This window comes from Lolium rigidum, chromosome 6 (assembly GCF_022539505.1).
Source record: "Lolium rigidum isolate FL_2022 chromosome 6, APGP_CSIRO_Lrig_0.1, whole genome shotgun sequence".
In the NCBI taxonomy this organism is placed as follows: domain Eukaryota; kingdom Viridiplantae; phylum Streptophyta; class Magnoliopsida; order Poales; family Poaceae; genus Lolium; species Lolium rigidum.
Window position 1 is genome coordinate 134,263,018 of NC_061513.1, and position 24,818 is coordinate 134,287,835.

The window sequence follows — 24,818 nt, forward strand, 5'->3', positions numbered from 1 at the left end:
CCTGACCTTTCCCCAACAAAGAAGTGGATGTTCTCGTATACACACGGACTATCCTTACGACTGCCTACAAATTTTGAGGAAATAACTTAGTATCATTTGTGTCATGTAAAATTAAAAAGATCAATGAGGAATCAATACGGATTGGAATCAGCCTAGTGTCCCCTCCATGAAATTCTGTATTTGGAATGTTCATTTTCTACAGGAATAAATCAAAACCAAATTGAAGCCAAAAGATGGAGGAACGCACCATGTGTCGTCTCCACCTCGGAGACAGCTCCGTGCACTTCTCCCCCACATCTTCCTCCTGCGCGACGTCCTTGCCGTCGCCCTACTCCTCCGCCTTAAAGTTCCCCGCTGCGCAATTCAGCACCACCGTTGCGGCCGCCACCAATTCTCACTTCTGTCCACCAGCGCCGATCTCGGACGACCCCGCCAAGCCTAGACCTCGTCGACCGCGACACTGGCGTTGTCGATGCCTCAATGGCCCCCACGCCGGTTCCTCCCATCTGGGGCTGCACCATGACGCGGCTGGACGTGCAGGGGAGCGGAGAAAGAGAGGAGGGCTCCCAACTCCTCCATATCTGGAGATAAGAGCATCTCCACCCATCCGGACAGCGTAGTTCGGTCCAGTCGCACCCCCGGTTTCTCGTTTTCGTCTGGATTTGGGCCTAAATTCATCCGGCGATCCCACGCCATCCCCGGCCCCCCGGGAGCGCTCGGGGAGTCCGGACTAAACGAAAGCGCGGGAAACACCGAGGAAACTTCCCGCGCGTCTGGTGGCCCCAACTTGTCGGCGAGAGAAACCGATCGTCGTCCTCATCGCATCGTCTTCCGCGCGCTGTAAAAGCCTGCCGCCGGTCTGTATTCGCCGGCCACGCGGCGAGTTAATGTCGTCGTCTTCCGCGCACGCATCGTCTTCCGCGCGCACTAAAGGCTGCCGCCGGTCAGCTCGCCGCGGACGCGTCGCATTCCACGCGTCATTAATCCCCCGCGCCAGCCGCGCCTATATACGCCGGTCCGCTCGCCGCGAGGCGTACCCCGTGCTCCACTCTCCCTCCACTCTCCCTCTACTCTACCGATGGCGTTCTACGACGACGACGGCGCAGCCAACAACGGCTTCCCCCGCCGGTCGCTCCACGCGTGGGAGGGGCACCTCCTCCACCAGGCCGGGTACCCCTGCCCGCCGGACACGAGGCCTCCCGGCGGCGGGTGGCGGCTTAGTGCTGGCGGCGTACCAATCCCGCCGCCGCCTCGGGGCCACGCCCTCGACGTCGCCATCGAGGAGGCGCGGATGACCTTGACGGACGAGGAGCGCCGACCCGCGCTACCACCCCGACAACTACACGCGGTGGAACTCCTACTTCCTCCAGCGGTGGGAGCGGGAGCTGGCGGCCTACGACGGCCCGCCGCCTCCGCCTCCGCGCAACAACGCCGCGGGCCGCGGACGTTGGTGGAGCGCGCCGGGCCGGACACTCGAGGCCGTCCTCGATCACATCGAGGGCGGAAACTTCCCGGTGCTCACGATGCCCCCTCCATCGAGGGCATCGGCGAGCCGCCGCCGGGGAAACGTCTGGCAGCCACGGCGCATGGCTGCCGGCTCGTCGTCTTCGGATCGGCGCCGAGGTCATCCTTGGCGCCGGTGAAGAGGAGGAGGCGACGTCGCCTTCGACGCCGGTGCGCGTCAAGAAGGAGCCGGCGTCTCCGCCGCCGACCGGAGGGCGCGGCGGCGGCGCCCTCGTCATCCGCGACCAACCCTCCCAGCCTGGGCGGAAGAGGAAGGCGGCGAAGAAGGAGGACGCCGCGGCCGCCACCAACGCCGCCGCAAACAGGCTCGCCGAGGAGGAGGCGAAGCGCGCGGAGGAAGCTGCCGTAGCGGAGGCGATCGCCAGGTCGCTCAACGACCTGGTGCCAGCCGACAACGCCCTCCCCGAGGACGCCGCCCGGCGTGGTCCGAGCGCGACTGGGAGCGCGAGGAGGCGGAGCAGCAGCGGCGGCTGATGGACCTGGCCGCCGCACGCCGACTCGCCGCCCGCGCCGCTCCAACCGCCGTCGACGACACCGCGCGCTACCGCCGTCCTGCGACACCTCCATCCGGCGTCGTTGTCCCCGTCGTCGACCTCGAGTCCTCGGACGACGAATGGCACAAGCCATCCCCGGGGTGGGGAGACGCCGGCCAGGGCAGCAGCCGCCAGGCCGCGCCGCTGAAGGTCGAGGACGACGGCTGCGATGACGGCGGCGACGACTACACGGTGTTCTACCGCCATTTCGGCATGTAGAGCGCCGTGTTTTAAAATTAGCATTTGAATTCCCCTAGCCGAATTCGAAATATAGTCGAATTCGGCCTCTATGTATTAACTCCGCCCGTTTTAGTCTAAATATCATTAAATTTAGTCTATATTCGCCCGAATTTAGCCGAAGTTTATCAAATTTCCGTTTTTCAAACTCGCATCGTCGTCTTCGCCTGGGCACGCGGCTGGGAAACTACTCCTCCCCACGCCAAATCTTCCTCCAATCCGGACGAAAATTTCGCCGGATTTGGGCGTGGGGAGCGCCAACGAGTGGGGATGCTCTAAGTGGGGGGAAGGGAGGTGCAATCGGTTGGAAAAGTTGGCGGCGGCCATGGGGAGGAAGAGAGTAGTCTGGAGTCTGGGCGTTCTTTTTCTGGAAGCGGTGGGAGATAGGAGGCGGTGGATCTCTGGATATTTCCAGAGGAATGGGTAGGTCTCCACCGCTTTAACTGTGCACGGTTTATCCATGGCAAGTAATAATCGGTCACCAGCCTAAAATAATCAAATAAAAAGGAAAATTGAGGCACTGTAGATGAACACATGGTGTCAAGTTTTGATTGGATAGAAATGTACCATGAACAGTGTCCAAAACATTATGGTTAGGGCAAAGAGGGTTAGCTTTTATATATAGTATAATATAGTATAATAATGGTGTCAAGTTTTGATTGGATAGAAATGTACCATGAACAGTGTCCAAAACATTATGGTTAGGGCAAAGAGGGTTAGCTTTTATATATACTAGGAAGTTCGCGGCGCGGCGCACGCCGCGCCCTTGATGTGGCTGCACTGCAGTCAAATATATGTATTTATCTTAGCATCAGAATTATAGAACACAATCCTACGGGCAAGAAAGATATTATTTTTTTACCACGGTGCAGCCGTTGTTGTTGCCATATCATTAGCAATTTCCTGATTGGAAAAATGAAAACATGATGCAAACTTGAATACAAATTCAAATAAGTTGATGGGAAGAGGATTTGGCTCCCCTTTCCTATAATGAAATCTGTAGCAGTGGTAATCTGAGTCCATGAGCATTGAAAATTTGAAACTACATGTTTATATGTATATTTAATGCATACAACGAATAACATATCTGTAAACTATTTCAGGGGAACTGGTTGATGTCTTGATGATAGTAGAATGACAAAACAAAGAATATTATAGGCAGACATTGACGTGGCACAATAAGGACCTAAAGACTTTGTCATTGTATTAAATAAGTACATTGTTGGGACCAGCTCAGACTACCGTACCAGGACACGCACAAGGTTACATGCAGAAGCTTATCTTCCTGCATGTAGCTCGTCTCTTGCTTTCTCTCTTCTAGATCCACTTTTTCTTCACTCTGTCCATGGCCACCTCTTTCGATACTTCACTATCTCCTCCACGGACCAAGGGTCGTTGTTGCGTGCTTTCGCGCCTGCTGACCCAACCAAATCGGCAATCATGATCCTGCTCTGCATCTTGATGCCATGGTGTTCAGAATTGCTCATTTATGCTATATCCCAGAATTTTGCATAAGTGAGCAATTCTTAGCCTAGAGTCATGCATGTCGTTCCGGCTGTCCGCTGGTGGTGACTCGCCCTGCTGCGTGAGCCGCCAGCAGGCACTGCCTCCCTGCATGAACAAAGCGCGGCGATAGGCAGCAACACTCGGTCGCTGGCGACGATAGCGCCGAGGCGACATTCAAGGCCGGAGACGCCGATGATGAGGGCTTGCAATGTTGTCGGCATCCTGTTGTACCATGTCACCTTCTGCATCAGGTACATCTTTTTCTTCCCCTCATGTATCCCTCAGTTTGGCTTTAGCTCAGGAAAATTGGTGAACTGAAGGCCGCCCTTCCTGAAGACTACAAATGTAGTCAGAAATTGGAGACAATAATTCACTCGGATGATTTAATTTAAAAAAAAAAGGAACAAAGTGTCCGTTAGATAGATACTAATGATACCTGCAACTGTGGTGGTGCCAAAATCGATGAGAGAAAAACAATAATTTCCAGAAACTTCTTCAATCTGCACCCCTCAGAATGGCCTGCATGTGCCACATAGACCCTCTTGTTAACCACAATATGCAGGAACCTGCAATACATGACATATTTTGTGAACTACATTGGGAATTTACAGTCCCCAAAGTCCGGGGAATTTTGGATTTGGAGAGAAGAAACATTACAATGGACAAAACTCTAAATAAGAAGTAAACAGAAAGGACGGTTGAGCATCCAATCTTATTCTTGAAGATGCAGAATTGCGCACTTATGCTATATTCGAAATTTGCTGACCATTCCTCATAAATATTTAGCTCGCGAACGACACCTCCTTGACTTGTCCAATCCTGGTCTTTACAGAAATATTTAACTTGCCATTAGTAATCTAGGTTTGAAGTCATGGTTAGAAAGTACGCAGAATGTAACAACTGAATGCAAGGAAATTAAAAGTAGATCAGCTCTAATGTTTGCATGGTTGCAGATAAAAGATACTACGGCAGAATTGAAACAATTAATCTAAACTTATGTTTGTAGAGAAAAAGGTAACCTTTTAAATCCCACGTTTTTCTCTATCCCAGAGTACTTCATGTGGACCTCATCCATGTCCCAGGTGTGTATCATCACTACTGTTTTCACATTGTAAACCTGGATGGTCAATTTTTTTGCATTGAATCTACAATTTAATTACCACTGGTAACTCACTTACGGTATTACTGCTGCATAAATCTTGCGGAGCAATCTAAATGAATGATATAAGAATTAATTGCAAGAGCTACAGTGGCAATTCCATTTAAGCAAATAAGTGCTTCTTGCTTGCATTGTTTTCAACTGAAATTCTAGGCCACTGGTACAAATGGTTTGTCAGACCAAACCTAACTACCAGTCTACCACTTCTTCAAGCATCACAAATTCCTTGGGAATTAAACAAATTACCAAAGAAGGAAAGAAAATTGAAAAGTGCAAATGGTTGGAAAGGGTAAATCAGCGTATATGGAAATGATAGTACTCCTTTCCAGTTTCCATGGATATAAGATATGGAGTGTAGCATGCCTGAGGTAATTCATCCGTTCACAAAGTTTGCCATCGTCCACCTGAAAGTCATAAGCCAGAACTGAAATTCATGATTCCTTCCCACCGATGAGAAACCTTATAAATCTCAATCCTTCGACTCATCCATGTGTCATCCAAATGATTGCCCCAGATACTTCGTTTGTGTAAGTACTAACAGCACCTGGCTGGCCCGTGGTGAGTAAGTAAACAAATGTACCTAGTGGTAGAGTAAACAAATCTCACTTCGACTGTGACTCAAATATAGACTCTTTTCTCACTGAGATACCCATGCCTAATGTAGAAAAGAAACTGAGCCATCAGAAATGTTACTGGATAACCATATGCTAATGTTACTGGATAATACATCAATGGTAATTGAAATAACTCGTCCTACTTAGCCTTAGTCCTAAACCAAAACAATCTATAAATCATGTAAACTTTGTTGGGAAGACTAAAATTAATGAATCATAATACCCCACCTTTGATGTGAATGGCCCCCCTGTGTTCCAGTGGGAAGAAAAGGCAAGCCAAAAAGACGTATATATAACCTTGCAAGGAGAGACATAATAACTTGAAGCCTTATGTATAATTAGTCACGATTTCGTTCTGATGCATGAACCCATTCACTTTGTGAGTAACTTGCATGTTTTCTTTGAAACATAGAAACTCTCTGTTGAACTGATGTGCATAAAAGAAGTCGCAAGTTACATTTGACTACGTTACTTGCACTTTGTACATCGTAAGCGTTATCTTGAAAGACTCTAGGCTACTTGTCGAACATACAGCAGTCCGAACTGTAGGTTGTCGAATTAATTTGTCAATTCAGAGAACATTTCTTTCCTATAACAACATCAGCTAGCGAGAAACATATCACTATGAGCATCGAGCAAAAGAATGCATTTTCCAAAATTCAGAATAAGAAGTTTAGTTGGACTGTCTGTCCTTTAACTAAGAACCAAGTAACATATCACTATGAGCATCGAGCAAATGAATGATGTAGAGTATACCTGACTATATATATACTCCTGCATATCAAAAGTTGAGGCTCCTGAAAGAATACAAAAGATTTCAGTTGTTGGATGCAACATGAAAATAACCACTCAATGACTTTTAAACATTTTTTTACGCAAAAAAGAGGCGATTTCTTTATCACCTAGTGGTTGTTCAACCAATAGTCCCCTCATCTTCCTTTTGACCAAAGAAAAGAGGAAGACCATTATTACTTGTAGGTTAAGTAGTTGATGACCATGTTTAACAGGAATGGATGAAGGCCGGTAAAGAAATATATTTTCTTTTTAAAAATGGAATATTCATTCAGTGTTGCATGTGAATAATCAGATATTAGTTCCGATGCACTGCATATCAATATGCAAAAATATATTAATTTCAGATTTACATGTTAATGATCATGTATCAATTCAGATACATTGGACATGAATATGAAAAATATTCTGGACTTCTCACACCTGAATCCGTATACTGACAGCGATAAAGAGATGCGGGCCATGAACTGAATATAATTTGATGATTCTCCTAATATTCACATCCAATATGCAGTAAAGGAAAAAAATAGTGGAACAAACATCGCCCATTTTTTTTTAGTATGGACACCTGTTGAAAATAAAAGGTTGCAATCCAATGAAAATCTAAGAGATTTGAAGGCATCGTACTTGATCATTTTATTGGCAAGTCATCACATCCTCCGATCTGCATTCTTGTATCTGCATTAAAGTATTTCTCACTCATGATCTTCTCAACACATCACATTCATACATGACAACCGCAAGACCAAATCATGAGCAATCCATGGATCAAGGGAAAAATTGCAAGGCAGAGAGCAAAATGGCAAGGCGGGGAGCCAATACCTCACTAATCTGTAGCTTGTTGAACATGTCCTAGAGAACCGTGTATTTGTGGATCATGTCCTACAGTCTTCGTATAAAATTTCACCTGCGTAACACCCCCAAAATAAGCATCCCGGTCATCTAAGCCACCGCACTCTAAAACAAATAGGAACGCATCAAGAAACTTGAAGCAATTAGTTTTAGTTCTTCTGAGCATAACATCGAGCAGGTAGAAGGCATGAGCTCACACACAAGTAGGCATAAAAAGATTGAGATATGTAGTTCTGCACAGGCTTATCCATCAACGGGGACAGGAGGGAGCAACATATTGCAGGATGCGCAATAGTACACAGGGGAGCGGCAGCGCTGGCAAGAGAGCAGCTAGCAACAAAAAGAAGCAGATACGCGCACGTACATGGAGAGAAGCGGCAGCGCGTCGCGTGTGCAGAGAGAATGCCAGTAGCAGAACCATGACGGACAAAACTCCATGCCGCGCTTGAGGAGCAGCTGTATGACGGCTGCGTGCTCCACACAGATGGAGGTAGGCATGACGTCGAGGAAGCTGGGGTCGGCGCCGGCGTCGAGGAGCTCGTGTAACCCCTCTGCATTTTCCTCGTGGGACATCAGCTGGAAATTCGCAATGCCGACCGCTTCTTCTGACCCTTACGCAGCCCCAGCGGCGCTGTTTTCGCCTCCATCGCCGCGGACGGGCGGCATGGCTTTCCCAGCCTGCCGCAGTCGCCTCCTCCGTTGATGTGCTCGGCTTGGCATAAGTGTTCTGGCCGGGAGAGCGAATCAGAGGAATTGGAATAGAACGGGGGAAGCGCGCGGTGCTGCGCTGGAGCATCTCGGAGCGCCTCTTGGCACGGCCGTTGGCGGCCTCAGCCTTTCACCGGAGAGAGATGATGGGCGAGGCTGGAGCACTGCGTCGGCCAGCACCAACTCAAGGTGGTCCACCGCAGGGAACTCCGGCGGAGGAGGAAGGAAGAAGATGAGAGAGAAGTCGAAAGATGAGGGAAGAAACTGCTCGAATCATCGATTGTGGAGGTGGTGGAACCGCTTTGACCATCACCGCTTTGACTGAATCAATAACCAGGATAGATATCTAATCTAAATGAACGGAGACGGAAAGGCCAACAACCGGTAGCATTGGTCCAAAAAAAAAGCAAAAATTTACCAAATCACGGGAGGTAACCGAAACGTGCCGGTAGCCAAGGAAAGGCACACGAAAATCAGGGCAATTCTATACAGATGTACAGTATCTGGGGAGCCTATATACAGTGAAAATCCCTACCGTGTCAAGTTCTGATTGGATAAAAAGCCAGCATGAACAGTTCCCAAACTGCTAAGATTTTAGCAAAGGGGATCAACTTTGATATAGTTAATAAAGTATAATAATTGTGGCGGAACAGAAACAACGCGTCGTGACCCGGGCGGGCGCATGCTGCACGTCCGGTCGCCGTCAGTCACCACGCGCAGAACGACTGGGTCAGGGGCGGAGACAGGGGGGGCGAGCAGGGGCTAGACCCCCCCCAATGGTTCGTCCCCCCCAATGTATTATACCACGTTATAGTATAGCTATACTGTATATAAGTACTAATCGACATTGATACTTACGGTAGTTTCTAGCTCCTGAGCCCAACGCTGGTAACAATTTATCTAGTTAGATGCTCACTGAAGCCCAATAGGTAACGGCCCGTCTAGCTGACTGCCAACGTTTATGCCAGCCATCGTGCGGGCGGTTCGTACCGTCTCTTATGGTTTCTCAGATCGGTATCGATTGATCAATCTCGCTGCCGCCAGAGTTCCTAGGGTTTCTACACCCGCTCGCTGCTCTCGCTTGCAAGTCGATGGTACAGCAAAAAGGCAGCCAAGCAGTAGCGAATATGGCGGCCGCCGCGCACTTGCCGGACGTCCGCAAGACCGTCCTGTTAACTCACCAAATGATCGTTTATACAGGTACGCTATATATTGGACACTCTGATCTAGCGCCTTTTCAGTATAGATAACCATATAATATATAGATTGATCTTTTCCCTAAAAAATTATACTAACATAGATTGCTCTTTCACGACAATTACTCAGGTCTTGAATCTAGCATCACATTAAAAATTTAGATCTGGTCCTGGATGAGCTATGGACTTGTAAAGTGTACTAGTAGCATTCTTTTAAATTATTATCTTAGTTAATTTTTAAATGATATATATCAAGTAATGTTATTGCTAAGTAGACGTTGATATGTCAAATTTTTTGGGCCTTATATGCTATATTTTCCTTGCGGTCATCATCGTTTCGCCCCCCCTATACCTAAATCCTGGCTCCGCCCCTGGACCGGGTGCCCAGCCGACCTTCTGATGTGGGCGTGGGTACATGCCATCCGCTTACCCAACTGACTGCTGGCGACGAAAATAACATACATGCCGACGATGCCGTGGCAAGTTGTTTTTTTTTTTTTTTTTTTTTTTTTTTTGCGAGGAAGAGGTCGGTCTGAACTTGCGCTCCACGCCATGGGAAGATCGAAAGATACAAATTTCAGGCCTGGTCGTGCTAGACATTCAGCTCGCACTTTCTGGCTTCACGATCCTCAAGTTATACTGTTTTCCCCGCGCTAAAAGATGAGATTACTGGTTGTTATAGCATGGCGCTAAATTTTGGCGTTGTAAAATCACTTTGCAGCGCGTTCCATTAGTGTTTCGCGCGTGAGACCATATTAACTTCCATCAGAAGCTTTAAATTTTGGAGCTGTAAAACTGGATAGTTGTTTCTACGCGCGATTTGTGCCGCGCGCTCTTTCCGGCGCGGTAGTTATAGTGCACGAGATAATGCTTTTGCAGCACACTCCACTTTACATCACCGGTTGCAGCATCTGTAGGAGCATCAATTTGCGCCTCTCGCGTGCTAAACTAGTCGCTTTTTATGAATTGCTGGATACAACGACTGTTGGAGATGCTCTTAGTTTATAGGGTGTGACTAATTCTGGGTCGAGTTTTCGGTCCACTGATCTCAATTGCAACTTATGTTACAACTTTTTATTAGCATTAATCATGAAGCAAATCTAACTGTCGGATGGATTTTTTCTAGTTGCAACCTCGTTTGCAATTAAAAAATTCAGTTACAATCCAACTTGCAACTGAATATATCTCAGTTTCAAACTAATTTGCAACTTAAGTTCATCTCACGATGGAAATATGATGGTCTAGGACTTGACTAAGAACTAAGTACAGGAGGGGATTGCGAGGCACCTCTAAAACCCATCTAGGGATTCGTCCCTCTCTTCGGTGACGCTGCCGGTCCGGTCCTCCTCCGCTGGCCTTGGGGCACGGCCTCTCGCTAGCGGGAAGGTTACAATTCTTCTTTTAGTTTGTTTTTAGTGTCTTCTTCGGAATAGTGAGGCGGTCGCTACATCCTAGCATTGGAATAAGGTTCCCCCGCCCTATCCTTGCTATGGTGGTCCGTCTAGCACCGATGTGGGGCACTTGGAGTCGTGTGTCCGGTGGATCTCCTGGGATCTGGTTGATTTTCGTGTTCACTGGTGTGGTTTACGGTGTCATCATTGGCGATGGTTTGCTGCTCTGGTGCGATGTTTCTTTGGGGCCTTACCACGGCGACTTCTTGTCTGTCTAATACGACAAGCTCTAGTACGACAAGATTTTCCTGGCTCTAGTGATGGAGGGGCGAGGATGGCGATGCGCCTTCGACTCACGACCTCACATTAGTGTCTGTAGTTGTTGCTAGGTAGTCCAATGACCTATTTGTATTTTTTATTACTTTTGGACCTCTTTGTGTATAGTTGTTGACGATTATTAAAGGTTGCAGCAACTGCCTCGGCAATGACACCTTATTTTTGAAGATGATAGCCTCATTGTTTATCAAGGAAAATGGAGATAGTGCTCGTGCTGCATGGGACACACTAGATGGTTATTGTTGAACCTCAGGTCAACGCATCACTTGGGTAAAACCTCAATATTCTATAGTAAACGTTGCCCGGTGATGATCAAGAGGAGTTGAAGTTATTACTCAATGTTCATAATGAATCGTTAAGTGAGAAGTACCTAGAAAATAGGAATGCCCTCAGATGTAGGAAGATCATTAAAGCATGCTTTTAAATATTTAAAAGACCGTATATGGAAGAGGGTCCATGGATGGTTGGAGCAATGCTTTTCTTCTGGAGGGAAGAACCTTCTTCTATTATAAAATCAGTGCCACAAGCAATACCACTTTTCACCACATCATGCTTTAAATTACCACGGGGAGTATGCCAACACATTAACTCTTTAATCAGAACTGGTGGGCAGCGAACGAGGCCAGGTGGTGCGGCCCAACTTATGATGGGATTCGTAGAATAGAAAACAAAAAAAATCCTACCGCAAGAACGAAAACCAAGCCAAGATGCAATCTAGAAGATGGGAGCAACGAGAAGATCATGAGACTAACCCTCGAAGATTTCCAAAGTCTACGAGATTAGATCTCGTTATTGCAGAAGATGATCACTTGCCGCTTTCGAAAGCGCGTAGAAGATCTTGACAGTGCCACAGTCGGGCAGCACCTCCGTACTCGGTCACACGTTCGATGTTGATGACGACGTCCTTCTCCCTGTTACAGCGGGCAGCGGAAGTAGTAGATCCTCCTTGGAATCCCGACAGCACGATGGCATGGTGGCGGTGGTGGTGGAGATCTCCGGCAGGGTGATACGTCCAAAACGTATCTACTTTCCTGAACACTTTTGCTATTGCTTTGCCTCTAATTTGTGCATTTTGGATACAACTAACACGGACTAACGCTGTTTTCAGCATAATTGCCCTGGTGTCTTATTTTTATGCAGAAAATCAACTTTCAGGAAAATCCCCGGAAATAATTGCAATGGGCCTATTTTCACAGAAGACCTACGGAGCCAGAAGACGAGACGGAGGGGGCCACGAGGTGCGCACATCACATGGCGGCGCGGTGGGCCCCTGGGCCGCGCCGCCATATGGGGACGCCGCCTCGGCCGCCCCCGGCGCTCCCTCTCGGACTACTTAAAGCCCTTGACCTAAAAACGCACGGGGGTTCGACCAATTGGCCAGAAGACATCCAGAACTCCGCCGCCATCGAAAACTCTAATTTCGGGATCAGAAACTCCGTTCTGGCACCGTGCCGGGACGGGGAATTGGAGGAGATCATCGCCATCATCGCCACCGACGCCTCTCCATCAACCATCCATGCTTCCCCCATCCATGTGTGAGTAAATCCCCGATGTAGGCTGAAGGGGATGGTAGGGATTGGATGAGATTGTTCTTGTAATAGCCATAAGATTGTTAGGGCATGGTGCCTAGTATCCGTTGTTGGTACTTTTATGATATTGTTGCAACTTGTTATGTTTAATGCTTGTCACTAGGGCCCGAGTGCCATGATTTCAGATCTGAACATGTTATTGATTCATGATGATATTCATTGTTTTATGATCTTACCTGCAAGTTGTATACACATATTGTCGTCCGGAACCCGAGGCCCCAAAGTGACAGAAATTGGGACAACCGGAGGGGAAGGCTGTGATATGAGGATCACATGTGTTCACGGAGTGTTAATGCTTTGCTCCGGTACTATTAAAAGGAGTACCTTAATTACCAGTAGTTTCCCCAGAGGCCCGGGTGCCACCGGCTGGTAGGACAAAAGATGTTGTGCAAGTTTCTCATTGCGACCACGTACGATTATATACGGAACACATGCCTATGGTTATTTAGTACTTGGATACTGTTTTATTATTATCTGCAAATGCCTTGTCTTGGTTATTACATGAGTTATCTTATCCATGCAGCGCCCGTTCATCCATCCCTATGCCTACAGTATTTTAATCCTGCTATTTACTATAATCACTACTGCTGTCTTTATTACACTGTTGCTTATATTTCACTACCGCTATCTGCTATAAAATTGTTGCTACCGATAAACTATTGCGAGCAAGTCTCGTTTTCAGTGCAGCTGAATTGACAATTCCGCTCGTTAAGGCTTACAAATATTTTTTGGCTCCCCTTGTGTCGAATCAATAAATTGGGTTTTACTTCCCTCGAAGACTCGTTGCGATCCCCTATACTTGTGGGTCATCAAGACTATTTTCCGGCGCCGTTGCCGGGAGCATAGCTTTATTTGCAAGTTCACCTGAATTGATATTGTTCGCCGCAAATCCTCCATCATGGGTAAATCTCGCGATGCTAAAGTCGCCATATTACCATCCACTACAAGAAAAGGTACAACTCTGAGTACTTCTGCTGCTCTTGATTCACCATATGTGATAAGTCAACTTGTTTCACCACCACAAGCTTCACATGTTGGTACTTTTGCTGAATCTGAAAATTCCTCTTATAAGCTTGATGATGCTTCTACTGTTCTTGATGATAAGGGTTCATTAGGTCCTTTTCTAGATGCTACAATTGCTAGGTCTAGACAAATTGAAAATACTGAAATTCCTAATGAAAATACTGTTACACTCGTTAATTCACCCGAGTCCGTTGAACACTCTAGTGATGATCCTGATGAAGATTATGTGGAACTTGATGATGATTTTATTGATAAATGTAATGCTACTACTGGTGCAAGTAACATTAAAAAACTTCTTGCACAACATGCTGTTAGATATAAACTGTCTCCTGGTCCTAAATTTGCCACATCTCCTATAAACATTAAGGATAAGGATTATGATTTTTTTCTTGATTTATCTCATATATCTATTGTTGAGAAAACACCTTTTTGTGGTACTGAAAAAGAAAGTGATGTAGAGCACATGAATGAGCTTTCTACTTTGAGTAGCTTGTTTTCTGATGATATCAAGAAGCGTACTTATTTTGTTGCTAAAAATTTTCCTTTCTCATTAAAGGATGATGCTAAAACTTGGTATAATAGTTTGCCTCCTGATTCTGTTGATAGACTTTATTTAGATAAGTTGATACCAACTGATATATCTTTGCAAATGGCTGATAAATCCACTGTTGTTCCTGTTGGTATATGTGAGGATGTTCCTGTTCAAGTTGCTAATAATTGCTTAATATTAACTGATTTTGTTGTGTTGGAAATACCTGAAGATGATAATATGTCTATTATTCTTGGAAGACCTTTTCTTAACACTGCAGGGGCTGTTATTGATTGCAATAAAGGAAAAGTTACTTTCAATGTTGATGACAAGGAGCATACTGTTTATTTTCCCAAGAAGATTGATAAAGTATATGGAGTTAATACAATTTCTAATTTGAGAACTATCAAAGTGGGAGTTATTGATTGTCCTATATATGAGCCTAAACAAGGATATCAAAATATTATGATTGGGTCCATATCAATGCAATATAAGGTAACATGATTGATTTGAGGTTTATTTCTTCTTATGTCATGTAAAATTTATTTGGTGGCAAGACTTGATCAACCTTGTTAACAAGTACATTTTAAATGCTTGGAAGAGCTAAACAACATTTCTTTCTTTCTCCACACTTGTTTTACTTTCTGTAGTACTACTTATTTTGCAAGATGCTTTAGTTGTTTAAAATTTTGAAAATATTTTTCTGCCCTGAAACAGTTATTTTAACACCCAGAAATGTGCATTTATCGAAGTTTTCAAAAATTTACAAAAATTATACCACTGGTCCTTTTTTAAAATTTGCAACCTGGGAGTGCCTGGGGCTGACCAGTGGGGCACCCCGGGGCTAGGGGCGCGCCGCCCTGTGGGGAGGGCCCCACCTGGCCCTCCACTCACTCATCCACCTACCACTCCACTCTCTTCCACGGGAAAACACACCACCATTGTTCAAACCTGAGTTTCTTGTTGTTCTTGTTCGAGATTTTTGATCTCCTTGCTCAGCCCATCTTTGCTGCTGAGATTTGGGGCATTTGTTCTCCGGTATGTTACTCCTCCGATTATCCAAATAGAATTTTGTTTGGTTGAGTATATCTTGAGTATTTTGCTGTTGTAGGTGACATGTTAAGTGAGTTTGCATGCTTGTTCTAAGTTGTAGAAATTAGTTATGATGCATGTTTAGTACTCTATCAAGTTCCTATAGTAGTTTCCCTCATTTATATGTCTCAAATTCAACTTTTATAATGATTGTTGAAAATTTCAGAAAAGGAAAATGCATAACCACACCTTTGGAGAAGTGTTCGAGAGGGATACGACAAGAGTGGCAAGGCCTTCAAGGGCAGCCACTCGAGTTAGGCGATCCTATGATGAGGATGTCATTGCACCTAGCTTTGAAGATGATGAGGACAATGGGATTCCTAATGCTTCATCCTTTCCGTGCATTGACTTTTTGCGTAATGCAGGGCTACTTGATGACTTCTTGTTTCTCATTAATAGGGTGGGCTTGTCTACCTATATGGAAGATGAGAGTGATCAATTTTATAGGCTAACTAAAATCTTTGTTGAAAGCTTTAAATTTAGCAACTCACCTTTCACACCATTAGTTAAATTTAAGATTTATGATATGCCTATTACTATGAAGTTGGGTGATTTTTGTGCTGCATTGGACATTACTCCTATAGGTACATCGAAGAAGATCGAGAAACGCCCCAAAGCTTTGATGGAACTCTATCGAGAAGTTACCAACGACGATGACCGTACCATTCAGCGCGGCAAGATAAGGAACATTCAGCTCCCTGCCATTAGATATTTCACTTACTATCTTGCTACTAGCATTCTTGGTAGGGAGAACACTAGCAACATTTCTAGTTATCATCTTGCTTTTCTGGTTGCTGCACTTACTGGAAGTACACCTTATCATCTTGGTGCTCTCATTGCTCGTCGCTTAGCTAGTAAGGGACCTATTTATGGAGGGATTGTTGCTTCACGTATTGTTGCATATTGATACGTCTCCAACGTATCGATAATTTCTTATATTCCATGCCACATTATTGATGTTATCTACATGTTTTATGCACACTTTATGTCATATTCGTGCATTTTCTGGAACTAACCTATTAACAAGATGCCGAAGTGCCGATTGCTGTTTTCTGCTGTTTTTGGTTTCGTAAATCCTAGTAAGGAAATATTCTCGGAATTGGACGAAATCAAAGCCCAGGGGCCTATTTTTCCACGAAGCTTCCGAAGTCCAAAGGAGAGACGAAGAGGGGCCACGAGGGGCCACACCCTAGGGCGGCGCGGCCCCCCTTGGCCGCGCGGCCCCGTGGTGTGGGGGCCCCGTGCCGCCTCTTGACCTGCCCTTCCGCCTACAAATAGCCTCCGTGACGAACCCCCCCGCACCGAGAGCCACGATACGGAAAACCTTCCAGAGACGCCGCCAACGCCGATCCCATCTCGGGGGATCCAGGAGATCGCCTCCGGCACCCTGCCGGAGAGGGGAATCATCTCCCGGAGGACTCTACGCCGCCATGGTCGCCTCCGGTGTGATGTGTGAGTAGTCTACCCCTGGACTATGGGTCCATAGCAGTAGCTAGATGGTTGTCTTCTCCCCATTGTGCTATCATTGTCGGATCTTGTGAGCTGCCTAACATGATCAAGATCGTCTATCCGTAATTCTATATGTTGCGTTTGTTGGGATCCGATGAATAGAGAATACTTGTTATGTTGATTATCAAAGTTATATCTATGTGTTGTTTATGATCTTGCATGCTCTCCGTTATTAGTAGATGCTTCGGCCAAGTTGATGCTAGTAACTCCAAGAGGGAGTATTTATGCTCGATAGTGGGTTCATGTCTCCGTGAATCCGGAGGGGTGACATGAACCTCTAAGGTTATGGATGTGCTTGTTGCCACTAGGGATAAAACATTAGTGCTATGTTCAAGGATGTAGTCACTAGTTACATTACGCGCAATACTTAATGCAATTGTCCGTTGTTAGCAACTTAATACTGGAAGGGGTTCGGATGATAACCTGAAGGTGGACTTTTTAGGCATAGATGCATGCTGGATGGCGGTCTATGTACTTTGTCGTAATGCCCAATTAAATCTCACTATACTCATCATGATATGTATGTGCATGGTCATGCTCTCTTTATTTGTCAATTGCCCAACTGTAATTTGTTCACCCAACATGCTGTTCGTCTTATGGGAGAGACACCTCTAGTGAACTGTGGATCCCGGTCCAATTCTCTTTACTGAAATACAATCTACTGCAATACTTGTTCTACTGTTTTCTGCAAACAATCATCTTCCACACAATACGGTTAATCCTTTGTTACAGCAAGCCGGTGAGATTGACAACCTCACCGTTTCGTTGGGGCAAAGTACTTTGGTTGTGTTGTGCAGGTTCCACGTTGGCGCCGGAATCCCTGGTGTTGCGCCGCACTACATCTCGCCGCCATCAACCTTCAACGTGCTTCTTGACTCCTACTGGTCCGATTAAACCTTGGTTTCTTACTAAGGGAAACTTGCCGCTGTGCGCATCACACCTTCCTCTTGGGGTTCCCAACGGACGTGCCAACCACACGCATCAAGCAAATTTTCGGCGCCGTTGCCGGGAGATCAAGACACGCTGCAAGGGGAGTCGCCACTTCTCAATCTCTTTACTTTGTTTTTGTCTTGCTTAGTTTTATTTACTACTTTGTTTGCTGCGCTAAATCAAAATACAAAAAAATTAGTTGCTAGTTTTACTTTATTTGCTATCTTGTTTGCTATATCAAAAACACAAAAAAATTAGTTTACTTGCATTTACTTTATCTAGTTTGCTTTATTTACTGTTGCTAAAATGGCCAACGCTGAAAATACTAAGTTGTGTGATTTCACAACCACAAATAATAATGATTTCTTATGCACACCTATTGCTCCACCTGCTACTACAGCAGAATTTTTTGAAATTAAACCTGCTTTACTGAATCTTGTTATGCGAGAGCAATTTTCCGGTGTTAGTTCCGATGATGCTCGCTGCCCATCTTAATAATTTTGTTGAATTATGTGAAATGCAAAAATATAAAGATGTAGATGGTGATATTATTAAACTAAAATTGTTCCCTTTCTCATTAAGAGGAAGAGCTAAAGATTGGTTGCTATCTCTCGCCTAAGAATAGTATTGATTCATGGACTAAATGCAAGGATGCTTTTATTGGTAGATATTATCCCCCTGCTAAAATTATATCTTTGAGAAGTAGCATAATGAATTTTAAATAATTAGATACTGAACATGTTGCTCAAGCTTGGGAAAGAATGAAATCTCTGGTTAAAAATTGCCCAACCCATGGATCGACTACTTGGATGATCATCCAAACCTTCTATGCAGGACTAAATTTTTCTTCACGGAATTTATTGGATTCAGCTGCTGGAGGTACCTTTATGTCCATCACTCTTGGTGAAGCAACAAAGCTTCTTGATAATATGATGATCAACTACTCTGAATGGCACACGGAAAGAGCTCCACAAGGTAAGAAGGTAAATTCCGTCGAAGAAACCTCTTCCTTGAGTGATAAGATTGATGCTATTATGTCTATGCTTGTGAATGATAGGACTAATATTGATCCTAATAATGTTCCATTAGCTTCATTGGTTGCACAAGAAGAACATGTTGATGTAAACTTCATTAAAAATAATAATTTCAACAACAACGCTTACCAGAACAATTCTAGTAACAACTATAGACCATATCCTTATAATAATGGCAACGGGTATGGTAATTCTTATGGGAATTCTTACAACAATAATAGGAGTTCACCCCCTGGACTTGAAGCCATGCTTAAAGAATTTATGAGTACACAAACTGCTTTTAACAAATCTGTTGAAGAAAAGCTTGGGAAAATTGATATACTTGCTTCTAAAATCGATAGTCTTGCTGCTGATGTTGATCTTTTGAAATCAAAAGTTTTGCCTAATGAGAATCATCATAATAAAATTGTTACTACAGCAAATGCCATTCAAGTTAGAATTAATGAGAATATAAGATTAATGGCTGAATCTAGCGTGCTAGGTGGGATAGAGAAGAAAATGAAAAACTAGCTAAAGAGAAGAATGTAGCTAAAGTTTGGACTATTACCACCACTAGTAATGCTAATGCTACACATGTTGCTGCACCTCCTACTCATACTAATAAAAGAATTGGTGTTAGCAATATTTCCACTTCTAATACAAAGCGCGAGAAACTGCCTGAAACTGCTGAAACTGCCTGCGATAAAGCTGATGAAATTTTTTCCAACATTGGGGATGATGATCCCATTGCTTTAGATTATAATGGTTTGAATTTTGATGATTGCCACATCGCTGAAGTTATAAAGTTCTTGCAAAAACTTGCTAAAAGTCCTAATGCTAGTGCTATAAATTTGGCTTTCACGCATCATATTACAAATGCTCTCATAAAAGCTAGAGAAGAGAAATTAGAGCGCGAAGCCTCTATTCCTAAAAAGCTAGAGGATGGTTGGGAGCCCATCATTAAGATGAAGGTTAAAGATTTTGATTGTAATGCTTTATGTGATCTTGGTGCAAGTATTTCTGTTATGCCTAAGAAAATTTATAATATGCTTGACATGCCACCACTGAAAGATTGTTATTTGGATGTTAATCTTGCTGATCATTCTACAAAGAAACCTTTGGGGAAAGTTGATAATGTTCGCATTACCGTTAACAATAACCTTGTCCCCGTTGATTTTGTTGTCTTGGATATTGAATGCAATGCATCTTGTCCCATTATATTGGGAAGACCTTTTCTTCGAACTCGTTGGTGCTATTATTGATATGAAGGAAGGTAATATAAAATATTAATTTCCTCTCAAGAAAGGTATGGAACACTTCCCTAGAAAGAGAATGAAGTACCCTTTTGATTCTATTATGAGAACAAATTATGATGTTGACACTTCGTCTCTCGATAATACTTCATACACACTTTCTGCGCCTAGCTGAAAGGCGTTAAAGAAAAGCGCTTATGGGAGACAACCCATATTTTTACCTACAGTACTTTGTTTTTATTTTGTGTCTTGGAAGTTGTTTACTACTGTAGCAACCTCTCCTTATCTTAGTTTTGTGTTTTGTTGTGCCAAGTTAAGCCGTTGATAGAAAAGTAAGTACTAGATTTGGATTACTGCACAGTTCCAGATTTCTTTGCTGTCACGAATCTGGGTCCACCTCCCTGTAGGTAGCTCAGAAAATTAAGCCAATTTACGTGCATGATCCTCAGATATGTACGCAACTTTCATTCAATTTGAGCATTTTCATTTGAGCAAGTCTGGTGCCATTTTAAAATTCGTCAATACGAACTGTTCTGTTTTGACAGATTCTGCCTTTTATTTCGCATTGCCTCTTTTGCTATGTTGGATGAATTTCTTTGATCCACTAATGTCCAGTAGCATTATGCAATGTCCAGAAGTGTTAAGAATGATTGTGTCACCTCTGAATATGTCAATTTATATTGTGCACTAACCCTCTAATGAGTTGTTTCGAGTTTGGTGTGGAGGAAGTTTTCAAGGATCAAGAGAGGAGTATGATGCAACATGATCAAGGAGAGTGAAAGCTCTAAGCTTGGGGATGCCCCGGTGGTTCACCCCTGCATATATCAAGAAGACTCAAGCGTCTAAGCTTGGGGATGCCCAAGGCATCCCCTTCTTCATCGACAACATTATCGGGTTCCTCCCCTGAAACTATATTTTTATTCCATCACATCTTATGTGCTTTTTCTTGGAGCGTCGGTTTGTTTTTGTTTTTTGTTTTGTTTGAATAAAATGGATCCTAGCATTCACTTTATGGGAGAGAGACACGCTCCGCTGTAGCATATGGACAAGTATGTCCTTGGTTTCTACTCATAGTATTCATGGCGAAGTTTCTCCTTCGTTAAATTGTCATATGGTTGGAATTGGAAAATGATACATGTAGTAATTGCTATAAATGTCTTGGGTAATGTGATACTTGGCAATTGTTGTGCTCATGATTAAGCTCTTGCATCATATGCTTTGCACCCATTAATGAAGAAATACATAGAGCATGCTAAAATTTGGTTTGCATATTTGGTTTCTCTAAGGTCTAGATAATTTCTAGTATTGAGTTTGAACAACAAGGAAGATGGTGTAGAGTCTTATAATGTTTTCAATATGACTTTTATGTGAGTTTTGCTGCACCGGTTCATCCTTGTGTTTGTTTCAAATAAGCCTTGCTAGCCTAAACCTTGTATCGAGAGGGAATACTTCTCATGCATCCAAAATACTTGAGCCAACCACTATGCCATTTGTGTCCACCATACCTACCTACTACATGGTATTTTCCGCCATTCCAAAGTAAATTGCTTGAGTGCTACCTTTAAAATTCCATCATTCACCTTTGCAATATATAGCTCATGGGACAAATAGCTTAAAAACTATTGTGGTATTGAATATGTAATTATGCACTTTATCTCTTATTAAGTTGCTTGTTGTGCGATAACCATGTTCACTCGGGGACGCCATCAACTATTCATTGTTGAATTTCATGTGAGTTGCTATGCATGTCCGTCTTGTCCGAAGTAAGAGAGATCTACCACCTTATGGTTAAGCATGCATATGTTAGAGAAGAACATTGGGCCGCTAACTAAAGCCATGATCCATGGTGGAAGTTTCAGTTTTGGACATATATCCTCAAATCTCAAATGAGAAAATTATTAATTGTTGTTATATGCTTATGCATAAAAGAGGAGTCCATTATCTCGTTGTCTATGTTGTCCCGGTATGGATGTCTAAGTTGAAGAATAATCAATAGCGAGAAATCCAATGCGAGCTTTCTCCTTAGACCTTTGTACAGAGCGGCATAGAGGTACCCCTTTGTGACACTTGGTAAAAACAGTGCATTGTGATGATCCGGTAGTCCAAGCTAATTAGGACAAGGTGCGGGCACTATTAGTACACTATGCATGAGGCTTGCAACTTATAAGATATAATTTACATGATGCATATGCTTTATTACTACCGTTGACAAAATTGTTTCATGTTTTCAAAATCAAAGCTCTAGCACAAATATAGCAATCGATGCTTTTTCCTCTATGGAGGACCATTCTTTTACTTTCAATGTTGAGTCAGTTCACCTATTTCTCTCCACCTCAAGAAGCAAACACTTGTGTGAACTGTGCATTGATTCCTACATACTTGCTTATTGCACTTATTATATTACTCTATGTTGACAATATCCATGAGATATACATGTTACAAGTTGAAAGCAACCGCTGAAACTTAATCTTCTTTTGTGTTGCTTCAATGCTTTTACTTTGAATTATTGCTTTATGAGTTAACTCTTATGCAAGACTTATTGATGCTTGTCTTGAAGTGCTATTCATGAAAAGTCTTTGCTTTATGGTTCACTTGTTTACTCATGTCATATACATTGTTTTGATCGCTGCATTCACTACATATGCTTTACAAATAGTATGATCAAGATTATGATGGCATGTCACTCCGTAAATTATCCGTGTTATCGTTTTACCTGCTCGGGACGAGCAGAACTAAGCTTAGGGATGCTGATACGTCTCCAACGTATCGATAATTTCTTATGTTCCATGCCACATTATTGATGTTATCTACATGTTTTATGCACACTTTATGTCATATTCGTGCATTTTCCGGAACTAACCTATTAACAAGATGCCGAAGTGCCGATTGCTTCGTTTTCTGCTGTTTTTGGTTTCAGAAATCCTAGTAAGGAAATATTCTCGAATTGGACGAAATCAAAGCCCGTGGGCCTATTTTTCCACGAAGCTTCCGAAGTCCGAAGGAGAGACGAAGAGGGGCCACGAGGGGCCACACCCTAGGGCGGCGCGGCCCCCCCTTGGCCGCGCGGCCCCGTGGTGTGGGGCCCCCGTGCCGCCTCTTGACCTGCCCTTCCGCCTACAAATAGCCTCCGTGACGAAACCCCCGCATCGAGAGCCACGATACGGAAAACCTTCCGAGACGCCGCCAACGCCGATCCCATCTCGGGGGATCCAGGAGATCGCCTCCGGCACCCTGCCGGAGAGGGGAATCATCTCCCGGAGGACTCTACGCCGCCATGGTCGCCTCCGGTGTGATGTGTGAGTAGTCTACCCCTGGACTATGGGTCCATAGCAGTAGCTAGATGGTTGTCTTCTCCCCATTGTGCTATCATTGTCGGATCTTGTGAGCTGCCTAACATGATCAAGATCGTCTATCCGTAATTCTATATGTTGCGTTTGTTGGGATCCGATGAATAGAGAATACTTGTTATGTTGATTATCAAAGTTATATCTATGTGTTGTTTATGATCTTGCATGCTCTCCGTTATTAGTAGATGCTCTGGCCAAGTTGATGCTAGTAACTCCAAGAGGGAGTATTTATGCTCGATAGTGGGTTCATGTCTCCGTGAATCCGGAGGGGTGACAAGAACCTCTAAGGTTATGGATGTGCTGTTGCCACTAGGGATAAAACATTAGTGCTATGTTCAAGGATGTAGTCACTAGTTACATTACGCGCAATACTTAATGCAATTGTCTGTTGTTAGCAACTTAATACTGGAGGGGGTTCGGATGATAACCTGAAGGTGGATTTTTTGGGCATAGATGCATGCTGGATGGCGGTCTATGTACTTTGTCGTAATGCCCAATTAAATCTCACTATACTCATCATGATATGTATGTGCATGGTCATGCTCTCTTTATTTGTCAATTGCCCAACTGTAATTTGTTTACCCAACATGCTGTTCGTCTTATGGGAGAGACACCTCTAGTGAACTGTGGACCCCGGTCCAATTCTCTTTACTGGAAATACAACCTACCGCAATACTTGTTCTCATCGTTTTCTCGCAAACAATCATCTTCCACACAATACGGTTAATCCTTTGTTACAGCAAGCCGGTGAGATTGACAACCTCACTCGTTTCGTTGGGGCAAAGTACTTTGGTTGTGTTGTGCGGGTTCCACGTTGGCGCCGGAATCCCCGGTGTTGCGCCGCACTACATCTCGCCGCCATCAACCTTCAACGTGCTTCTTGACTCCTACTGGTCCGATTAAACCTTGGTTTCTTACTGAGGGAAACTTGCCGCTGTGCGCATCACACCTTCCTCTTGGGGTTCCCAACGGACGTGCCAACCACACGCATCACATATCTAGGTCTTTCTATTGATCCTAGTGATGATAAATTAATTCCTATTAAGCTTGATATTGCTGCTATGAAGGGTCACCAATTTGTCACAACTAACTCTAATTTAGAAAATATTGTCTATAGAATGTTGTTTATTGACGGGGATGAGAGGGAAATCCCTTTGCCGCAGGCCGATTTGTTCAATGTTCGCAGGAGGCCGTGGTCGCGCTCCAAGGAGGAGGTGGATGAGCAGATGAGGATACTTGGCTTTCACCAGCAGCACGACTCCGAGGATGGTGAGCCCTCCGACGGGTACACTGTCATGTATCCTGGTGCGTCCTCCAGCTTGTACCAAGGATAGGATCCTCCTTCATCATATTACGGAGGTGCCACCTCATGGGCACCGTGGGGTTGATCTCCACTTAGGCCAAAATCCTAAGCTTGGGGGAGGTATGCCGGCATCACTCATTCATTGCATATTACAATTGTCGGTCATTTGTATATACTTGTTTCGCTTTTTTTGGTTGTTTCTCTTTCGGTTATTTTTATTTCAGTAGATTCTTATTTTAGTTTTTGAAGGTTGTTACTACTGTAGTAACCTTTACTTTCACCTTTTTATTTCATTTGTGTGCTGATGGTTGCCTCTAATATGAGGAAGATGATATTTGGGGAAGTGCTGTCTAAAAAACAGATTCTGGACTGATACTAAAAC

General features: G+C 44.2%; 1 long non-coding RNA gene across 6 annotated transcripts; it reads right to left on the reverse strand.

Moving 5' to 3' along the window:
• Positions 1-3,367: 3,367 nt before the first annotated feature.
• On the reverse strand, positions 3,368-8,197 carry LOC124659000. 6 transcript variants are annotated; one of them, XR_006989411.1, is made up of 7 exons: positions 7,582-8,197; positions 7,188-7,272; positions 6,993-7,043; positions 4,820-6,370; positions 4,541-4,624; positions 4,237-4,366; positions 3,368-4,137 (listed from the first exon to the last, which is right to left on the reverse strand). It is a non-coding gene; the product is annotated as an uncharacterized LOC124659000 (long non-coding RNA). The 6 variants fall into 6 exon arrangements; XR_006989409.1 differs by having other exon boundaries at positions 4,237-4,619; XR_006989410.1 differs by having other exon boundaries at positions 4,237-4,624.
• Between the last annotated feature and the right edge of the window lie 16,621 nt (positions 8,198-24,818).